Source organism: Cydia strobilella, chromosome 13, assembly GCF_947568885.1.
Source record: "Cydia strobilella chromosome 13, ilCydStro3.1, whole genome shotgun sequence".
NCBI lineage: Eukaryota > Metazoa > Arthropoda > Insecta > Lepidoptera > Tortricidae > Cydia > Cydia strobilella.
In genome coordinates this window covers 12858794-12869623 of record NC_086053.1, presented here as the reverse complement: position 1 = coordinate 12869623, position 10830 = coordinate 12858794, and the positions used below count along the sequence as shown (strand labels likewise).

The window sequence follows — 10830 nt, the reverse complement described above, 5'->3', positions numbered from 1 at the left end:
TATTGAATTTATTACATATTACGTTACGAACCATACAGTTTTTCAATAAAAACTTTTTAACAAAAAAAAAAATAACCACCGAAAAAACTGAAAAGCATATTACTTTAACGTCGCGCGTTGGCTGACGGAAGACTGGGAAATCTACCCCACAATCCGTATAGTTTCGATGTTATAACCTACCGTATTACCCTGGCACAACCGTACCCAGTCTACCTTACGGCCCGGGATGGCCCAAAAATACGCTGTACGCTGTGTGTGTGTGTGTATACTTCTCTGTCCGTCTGTCTGTTACCAGCCTGTACTTATCTCATGAACCGTGATAGCTAAAGAGTTGAAATTTTTACATATGTATTTCTGTTGCCGCTATAACAACAAATACTAAAAAGTACGGAACCCTCGGTGGGTGAGTCCGAATCGCACTTGGCCGGTTTTTTTATATAACCGAGTAAAGTTTGATTAAAAGACCTAGTTAGAGGTAACTTTGGGAATTGATTGTACCGAGCGAAGTGTCGTAATTCGTGTATCGGAAGCTGTGTTATTAAAGATTATATAATCAAGAACTACATATATTTTTTCCACGTCTACGAATATCAACGTCTCTTAGAAAAAATTTGATCATGTAAGGAGATTTTTCGCCTTCTGGCTCACGGAACGGCCGTAATAAACGCCTATTTTTTCCAGATACGATATACTAAATAAGTATTCAAACTCGCGAGCGCACCTCATAGAAGACGGGTTATCGACACTAAAGTACACAGTTGCATACAAGAAGCTGTATCCACTCTTCACGCATATTGTAATAGACGTCAATCCTTATAATGATCCTGTTGAATAAAATGTTTTTCGTATTTTAATTAGTTTTTTAAACCTGTAGGTACACCCCTTTTTTGAAGAAACCCATACTGTAACTACATCTCCCCTTTTGTTGGAGTATAACAAATACCCATTGTTAAGAGTCCCCAGTAAGCTCGGCTGAATTTCACCTTCCCATACAAACGGAGTTTCGTTCTCATCTTAAGGGGCTACCCGAGGTTTTTGATTTTTGACAAGTTTTGAATCTTATCTCCTACATGTGCACTACAGATAGAATTATAAGACAAACGGCTATCGCGCGGTTCTTTCATCTTTTATCTCCATTTTTGTCTACCGGATTTTAAAAGAAATGAATACTTATTTTTTTATGATTTTTTAAAACATTTTCTAAAAAACACTTTTTTTGTCTCGATTGCTGTGAAAGATCTCGATATCTACATAATTGGGTTCGTCTTCGACGTCTCTAAAAACTGGTCTAGGGTTTTAATTAGAAACTAATTAACACAAAAGTTGTCCAGAAAACCAGTTTCTTCTGGCCAAAATTTTTGTAGTTTATAGTTTTTTGTAGCGGCAAAGTCGGCAAACACCTATAATTTGAAATAAAATCAAAGTAAATATTGGTTTGTAGATCTTTGCCTAGAAGTCAGAATAAAAAAAAACAACAGTTGCATAATACCTATTGTATGAATATCCCGAACACTGCTGTCAGGATCCTAAGAACACTGCGCCGGGGCCCGCCGCCGCGCCGCGCTTATTATGAAGTTGTTTTCGATTTCACTGGCAGTCATTTAATCTACAAACAAGAATGCTGGAGTAGAAAAAAAAACATCTGAAATGAATATCACACTGGTTGCGATTCGCACTTTGCACGTCGCTCCGATATAATACGCCGAATACGCGCATAATTAGCGTTGTCTCGCTCAAACATCGGAGCCACGTGCGAATCACATACAGTGTGATAACAGCCATAATATCGCATTGCATTGCAAGCGGAAGTGACCCAGCCATATTTATATTTACCCAAAAACGACAGACAGTGTGTTGCCGTTGCGGGCATCAAACTTAATTTAAATTCAGCCTGCAACTTTATGGTCCCTTCCTGTATGCCTCAACAACAGTCCCTTTACGGCGCTGACAGTTGGATCAGTTTTAATTAGATTTTATAATACGAAACAATACGTGTTTTAACCATGTTTTAACTTAACATTTTTCAACACTCAAGTCTAGAAAATATAGTTTGTCAAAGGACTGTCCATTTCAAACATAGACAGAGAGAATCATACTATTTTTGTCTTACACTACTACCCAAAAGAAAAGGATGAGTATAGTTTTTTTGTTCCTATTTACTGACAAGATTTGCTTGACCAACTATAGTTTTTTTAAGCTGCTTCAGTACTACTTAACTCCACATTACTACAGCAAACCGTGCTTGAAACGGAACGCAATGAGTCAAAGTTGCCACACTGATGTTTTTTTCCTGGGATTTAGAAAAGTATAGGTTATGGTCGATATCGCTTGATTCCGCGTCACTAAATTATGTTAATTATGTAAATTATGATTCCCTTGAGTGTCGAAATACACGTTTATTGCGGCATAAACGGTCGTACCTTTTCTTTACGTTAACTTAGAACTGATTTTTTTACAGCTTCAAGGGACTATTATTATTTATTTGATACACTAGCATATATGGTATATGGTAGTATATGGTTTTATTTAATTTCAACTCGATACTTCCACGCGTTCCCGAGATAAAGGGTCTTGACAAGACAGACAGACAGACAGACAGACAGACGGACGTACAGACGGACGGACGGATGTACGGACGATAAAATGATCCTACAAGGGTACCGTTTGTTCCTTTTGAGGTACATACATACAAATACATACACATACATACATATAATCACGCCTATGTCCCGGAGGGGTAGGCAGAGACCACGGATTTCCACTTGCTACGATCCTGACATACCTCTTTCGCTTCCTTCTCTTTCATAACATTCCTCATACGCGCTCGTCGTTCGCTCAGTGTGGGTGGGTGGTCGGCCGGTTGAGGTACGCAACCCCAAAAATGGTGTGTCGTTTAAAATATTTGCCAGTTAATGCTGAAACTTATATCATTGCCATCATTGGTCGATAGGGCCCGCATGCCATATGCACGGGACTTTTTTAGTCCTGTTGGGGACGTCTACAACAACGGCGTCTATACGTAATACGTAGTGTAAAAACAAATAACAATGTAAGCAATGGGAATTGATCTCAAAATTCTTATTATATCTAGCACAACAATACATTAAATATTATCTTACATTTTTCTCTATATAATAGCGGGATGTAGAAAAATAACCTGGCAACATTATTTGGTTTTTGATTTTCGCCATCTGACAGACTGACACATACGTCACGTCAGTTGATTGGACACTGCGGTTTGCGGCAAAAGATCGCAGAGTAGTGGTTTTTACGGATTTGCAATTCTACTGCAGTTCGTAATTCTTTCGTTTCCCCAGTTTCTAGTGTTCCGATTGTGTAATTACTACTCGCAGAGTGTGTAAATTTATGCAAAATTTTCGAAATAGCGCGAGGGAAAGTCTCTAATATGCGCTAGTGCTGTTTTTTAGACAAGTTTTTGTGTGCAAATTTATTCCCGGTTTGGTGCAAGTTGTGAGGAAAATCACGTCGCAATAATAAGGTGAGTAACAATATTTTGTAACTCGATTAGTTCTTTGCTAGCATTCTAAAAAGGAACGGGTCGTTCTAATTTTAGAATAGGTATAATTACCATGTGCGAATGGCATATTGTTTACATGTCTTCTTAGATTCGGGATGGAAAAATCCAAGGTCGTTTTATGAATTAAATAAATGAAAGGATATTCTGGAATGGAACTGTTTGTATATCTATTATGTCATAGATGTTAAGAAGTGTATAAAAACATGATTTGTTTAGTAACATGTATACAATCTCGCAAATTCCAATGTAGTTCAAGGACATTTATAGTGATAATTTAACAAGTCGTATTTTACAATAAAACTTAATTGTATTAAATGGTTATGCATAATCTAATAGCAAGTATTAAAAATAAACATAAACTCAATTTATGGTATCCTGTTTTTTTTTTATCAGGCAGACTTGTTTTTTTTTCTGGAGCTTACTGGACTTGTTATTCTGCCTAGTCTCTTGATGGAACTTTTCAGTTTAGAACTGATTACAGTCAGCCAGTGTTCATATTGAAATGACCTTCCAATAGTGTCTATAAGGATGCATTCCATTAGATGGTCTCCGCTGAAACCCAATTATGCACTTAACAATATCTGATGTCATAGGAAAACTGACCATAGTGTTGCAGAAAGCAACTAGTCAATGTTAAAGTTTTGAATGATTCACGGTTAGTTTCACTAGACTTATATTGACGCAGCCGACGCGCAAGAATGAGGGTAGACAGAGCGCTGTCTACACAACTTTGACACCCACCCGCTATCTTCAGTCACCCGTGAACATGATGCATGTAACTGCGTCGAAATATCGGGAGCTCACAAATAATACAAAAGGTAATCACGGTCTATATCCCGGTCAATATAAGTCTAGTCAATGTTAAGTTCCTTTATGCCACAAGTTTTATGAATATGATAATGCAAAATCATTACTAAACTTTATATATAATTTATGGCTCTAGTTTCCAAATTTAATGGATTTGTGCAACCATAGTTACAATTTACTTACTTACTTGAAACTTAATTGAAAGTACTATAGTCTACAGTAAGTATAGTCTATCAATAATAGGTACATTAACCTTCCACACTACATAATCACAGCTGTGTCAATAGTGTTATCGGACAAACCAGTGTCAGTGTAGTGTCAATACTGTTTATCTTATCTATACCTTGTTACATCTGTTTCTTTGATCATTGTCTCATCTATTTATCATATGCGTGTTGGTAATTATTTGTTTGGGATAATCTGTCTGAGATTGTATAGGTAATCCAATTGTTTTTTTTTTTTATGGCCTTCATACTTTTTACATGTCATTATAGTCTGCTTCTTTTGGCTTTAGAAATAAACATGTAAGCAAATATTTATAAAATAGCTAATATCTATGTATAACTTCGGCCAATTTATGTATTTATGTGTTATTTTTCTATTACAATGAACATTAAGAGTCCCCGGCAAGGTCGGTTCTCCATACAAACATAGTTACGCTCTCATTTTAAAACGACTAGCTAGATTGCTCTGAAACTTTGTACTTGTACTTACAATAGGATAAGGTATATCTATGTCTGTAATTAGTTTATGTAGCTTCAGATACAATAGTAAAAAAATACAGTGAATTTAAGTTTTTCATACAAAACTTGTCTTTGCTCTATTTAGTTTGTTTTATATACTAGAGCTATATAAACTAATTACAGACCTAGATATATCTCATGTCATTGTATGTGCAAAGTTTCATTACAATCCATAATTTTTTTTATTTTTATAATGCAAGGAACAGTAAGGTTTGTTTTTAAACATCATTGTAAGGTTGGTTAAGCTTTTTATGCTTTCAAGAATAACTTTCATTTACGCTGGTTAGTTAGTAACATGATCGTCATATGAGTTTATAACATGAAAAACCGGACAAGTGCGAGTCGGACTCGCACACGAAGGATTCCGGCAAAAAAACCACGCAAAAAAATGGGAGCCCCACAATATTTATTTTATTCTGTTTTCAGTATTTGTTGTTATAGCGGCGGTTTCATCATCTGTGAAAATTTCAACTGTCTAGCTATCACGGTTCATGAGACACAGCTTGGTGACAGACGGACAGACAGCGGAGTCTTAGTAATAGGTTCCCGTTTTTACCCTCTGGGTACGGAACCCTAACAATACTGCAAGAACTAGCAATATGCATCAATGTCTCTTGTTATCAAGAAAGACCTGTTTAGCACATCTTTATGTTTCATTGACGATTGTGCTAATCTATGTTGATTGTTAGAGGAATCTATTGTAAGGGATCAGCGTGAGCCTGCATAGCTAATCAAATAATGTATTCATATGTGTTTAGAACTGTTAGCAGACACATAATAACTGAATGACACAGTTTACATTCCTTATCACAATAGATATTGTGACATTATGGCTGAAATATTATAATTTTAATAACAGTGCAGTATATACCAACTTGCATTTAGGTATTAAATACATACAATGTCACTAATCCGGCACTAATGCTAACACAATAAGATTACTGGAAGTTAGAGCAAATCTGCATATTATTGTGATGTGTTTTCAGTATGTCCAGGGGGGTGTCACTGCGCAGTTTAGGTATATTTGGCCGGCGCACCGCCCGGGAAGGTATATGGCAGTGGGTTGTGGGTGGGTACGTGGCGCTCGCGCAAAATTGAAAATACGTAGTGGCTTCGAAACCTAAATCGCGATCTAATCTGTATAAAAGATAATGTAGGAAGCAAAAAAAACATATTTTTTAAATTCCGGACTATATTGACCGACATATTTTCAAAGGAATAAGTACTTCTGTGGCATACCTAATTCCGTGAGAATCAGACATACTATCTCGGGCTAAAAATTTTATGTTTACAGAATCAACGTTTGTAATTCCTACATATAAATATCTTAAAAATAATAAATCAGTAGGTATAGGTACAAAAACTTGTCTAGTGACAACCCCGTGCCGACACTCGCAGCTCGGTCATAAAACTGCGGCGCGCAAAGAAGATTCACGGTTCGTGCGCGGTTATAAGTTTCAATTTTGCTTGTAGGCGGCGAGTGTAGGTATAATTTTATACCTAAATCTGACTTTTGTGAAGGAGTGAATTTTCTGTACGGTAGTACTATTAGTTATTCTGTGGTATGTCTTAGAAATACACATTATTAAAATACTAAATTCAAAGAAAATTCTACTGTTATCTAGAACTTAGCAATTCATAAAGAGATTGAAGTGCGATAATGTAAGCGTACATAGTAAATAGGACATAGAGTGATCATTTGTACCCCAATTTTAGTGCCGGATTACTGGGTACACCGGACTATCGAAGTGCCGGATTAACGAGATTGCACTGTTCTACATGCTTGAAGGTTGACTAAATATTTTCAAAGCCATACCTGTTCACATCTTTGGTGTACTCATTAATATGACAATATGTGGCATTCCATCAGATGCTTTACAATGGAGCATGTGTGGTCCTTATGCACATGGAGCACAGGACCCTTTTCTGATGGAAAGCCACATATAAGTGATGATAATTTTTTATTAAATTGCTCTTGAAATACAATACCTGTTTTAAACTATTTTTTATCTATTTAACTATATTGATCCTGTCTATTCATTTGCTGTTTAAATGGTTAGTTCAGACAACGCAAATCAGCTGATTCCTTAACCTTAAAGCAATTAGTATTTTGTCACATTGGCAATGGCATAAGATATAAATTCCATTGTCCATTCATCAATAGATGTTGTGTTGAATGACACTTGCATTGAGCATTGTTTCATAACTTCGAATGGAATTATGGAAGTTAAAGCAGTATATTATCTCTACACAATAAGCAGTGCAAGGCATAAAACCGGCCAAGTGTGTCGGACTAGCGCACGAAGGGTTCCGTACCATTACGCAAAAAACGGCAAAAAAACACGTTTGTCGTATGGGAGCCCTACTAATATTAATTTTATCCTGTTTGAAGTATTTGTTGTTATAGCGGCAACAGAAATACATCATCTGTTAACATTTCAAATGTCTAGCTATCACGGTTCATGAGATACAGCCTGGTGACAGACAGACGGACAGTGGAGTCTTAGTAATAGGGTCCCGAGGGTACCCTTTGGGTACGGAACCCTAAAAACAGAGTTGCAGTGATTTACATACTTACCGCTAATGTGAATGGGCTGTTTTTGTTTATCCAATAAAGGCGGTAAAATAGTGGAATATTTGGACGAAGTAGTGGCTTGCTCAAACCGAATATATCTTGCCTATCGATATTTATGGCAACCCTAGTTTGGATATATCTTTTTAATGTCTTTATACATACCCCCAACCGGGGTGAATAGGGATGGCTGGGGTGAATAGGGACAAAACTTAAAATGTGATTTACCTGACAATTTCTTAAAAAATACCCATACAAATTGTATCATTAGATTGAAAATAATAGTAGATTTGGTAATTTTGGTATGATACAATTTGTGTCTGTAAAGTAAATCACATTCTAAGTTTTGTTCCTATTCACCCCAGCCATCCCTATTCACCCCGGTTGACGGTATTTATTTTTTATTTTTTCCAGCTTTCCCTTGAAGACCCCCGCCTGCTTCCTTCCCTCCCGCTATGGCCTGCAAATCGAAACTCCTCTCCTTTCTTCTGCTATTCCTTCTAGCCTTTATAATGTCGTACACCTACGTCTATGTGTTTGAGAGATTAGATAAAAAATACAAGGTTTTCAAGTTAGGTTTGTTTACTTTACGATAGACTACCGATTTAGTATTTGTTTTGTTATCTTGTTAATGCAATGATAAATGTTTGACCTTTCTGTAGGAGCAAAAAGAGTAGGTATTTACGTGTGGTTTTTTATGAAATAAAAGTTATTTGAGTATTTGTTAAGCAAAGTTTTTTTAAAGCCTTTGAGGCCAAATTAAACTTTAATTGATGTAAGTGTGAAGACCCCAAGATGGACGGGCGATTGATGTCAAAATTTTATCAAAATTACATCAATTAAAGTTCTCTGTCTTCTGTACAATAAAGTGTTTACATACATACATACATAAAGTTTAATATGCGGCGAATGATAAAATATCAATAACAAATGAAAACCAACATTTTAAAACTTCGACTAATCGCGCCTATCAGACGCTAACTAGCTCCGGTGTCGATATGCAAGTGAAACTGCACGCAAATGTTGGACTCGAATTTGCATGTTTTCAAAGCTTACGTCAGCTTCTCGAAGTTTTCGCATAAATCCTGGCTGGATCGCTCGATCAACTTGTCGTTTGACAAGTTCGTAGGTACCTGACCGCATAGCCAACGTGCCAATCGTTAACGCTCCGTAGCGTATCGTAGTCATCTCTCTTTATCACTCTTCCATATTAATGCGACAGTGACGGTTGCGTTTCGTTCGGTGCTCCAGCGTAAATGATTGCACGTTACGCTACGCACTATTAGTCTTTTGTAGGTGAAACTCTAGCGACTTAGTCGCATCGTAGTTTAAAGCGGCAAAAGAGTGCAAATTGGCAGGCTTGCCTAAATCTTGCGGTTCTCACCGCATTTACTATTTGTGGAACAACACGGTAACATTAGTCAACTTATGATCTTACCTACTTACTTACTGCTCCACAGTGTTGCTCCACAGTTGTTCCACAAAAGTTAACTGCGGCGTGGTGTGGATACACCTTATGAAGATAACTATTTTAAGGACATATTTCGTTTTAATAATAATAATAATAATAATAATAAAAAAAAAAAAAAAAAAACTTCCGCTGACACTGACAGACGTCCTTTTACATTTCTTTTGATAAAATATATTTTAAATGTGGTTTTTGCCCTAAAATAGTGATAAATACTCATGTGTGAACCGAGTTATTACTACACCATGCGGACAATTGATATTTTTCATTGTAGACACCGCGACCATGGGTCGCAGTCGCATTACAACCGTGTTGACATTTGTCATACTTCACCGGCAAAACTACATAATTATTTGAAATGATAACAAGGAGTCGAACTAAAGCGGTAACATCAAGCGCACGACCACCACCCCCGCCCGCCTCGTCCAGTTCCTCGTCCACATCGTCGTCAGGCGACGAGTTTGCAACGGCGCCTGACACAGACGGGTCCAGTGACGAGAGCGGGCCGCCGCCGCCGCCGCCGCCACGACCACCTGCGCGACGAGGGCGGCCACCGCTGCCGGCACGCTTGGGGCCTGCGGGACATCCTGCCCCGCCCACGGCTCCCGCTGCCGGTGGTATAGTGCGTCGCATGAGATGGTCTCAATCCATTAATGAGAATGTCATGCGCGCCTATTATGGGGCTACAGAGGGGGGAACACAGCTATCCGCGTATCGTTCAAGAATACTGCCACTGTTTCAGGTTCTTGAACCCACCATCACCGTGTCGGAGCAACGATTATCGGATCAGGTGCGCGTCATTCAGCGGCTAAAGCGTTTGGATGATGCGACACTTGATCGGCTTCGCCTGGAGGCTCTCTCTGCTCGCGCAGCCTCCGCCTCGGTGCGAGATCTGCCCGCCACGTCGCCGGATCCGGTGCCCGCACCCGACCTGGCACCGGGGGCGCCGCGGGTTGATTTTAGTACCGACGAGGGGGATTTTGCGAGTCAGAGCGTGAGTACATCTGCCAATGAGCAACTGAGGAGGACTTTGGAAGAGACGATTACGCAGTATCGCGCCACAACCAACTCTAGGCCACGATTACCACGTCTGCCTATAAATAGACGCAATCTAGCGCTAGTGGGAGCCCTAAACGCTTTACTAGAGCCACATTTACGGACTAGTAAAGATTTAGATGATACGCACTCGATCATGTACTGCGGAGCCATCGCGGCGTGCCGTGTTGCTCGAGTCAAGTTTCCGGACGCTGAACGTGCACCTAGGACCGCCGGAGGTGTCCCTGCATGGCAAGCGCGGATTGAGCGACGTATCAGCTCGTTTAGGACTCTCATTGCAAAGCTGATCTGCTTTAGGGGGGGCAACAACCGCCCCCGAGTAATGCGCTTTGTGAACCAGGCGTTCGCGGGGACGGATGTCAGGCCCCGCGACTACATGGCCAATGTCACAGAGCGCATCGACTTTCTAAAGCAGAAAGTCTATGCATGGGCAAACCGTATTCGCCGCTACAGAAAGCGTGTGGATCGATTCCAGCAGAATCGTCTTTTTCAAAGTGACCAAAGGAAGGTGTACCGAAGGTGGGAGGAAGCCGACTCTCGTGTGTCCGACGTGCGGCTACCGGATGCTACTGCCATGACTGATTTCTGGCGTAGCATCTGGTCAGTGCCTGTGGAACACACGGAGGGCGGTTGGATAGACGTTGTC

General features: G+C 39.3%; 1 protein-coding gene across 1 annotated transcript in view; it reads left to right on the top strand.

The window, feature by feature from the left end:
* The first annotated feature begins 3209 nt into the window (after positions 1-3209).
* The window catches only part of LOC134746811 (beta-1,4-N-acetylgalactosaminyltransferase bre-4-like), a 307984-nt gene continuing 300363 nt past the window's right edge, over positions 3210-10830 (top strand). Inside the window, exon 1 of the mRNA XM_063681368.1 lies at positions 3210-3499. The gene's annotated coding sequence lies outside the window, so the exon portion shown is untranslated. The remainder of the gene's footprint in view (positions 3500-10830) is intronic.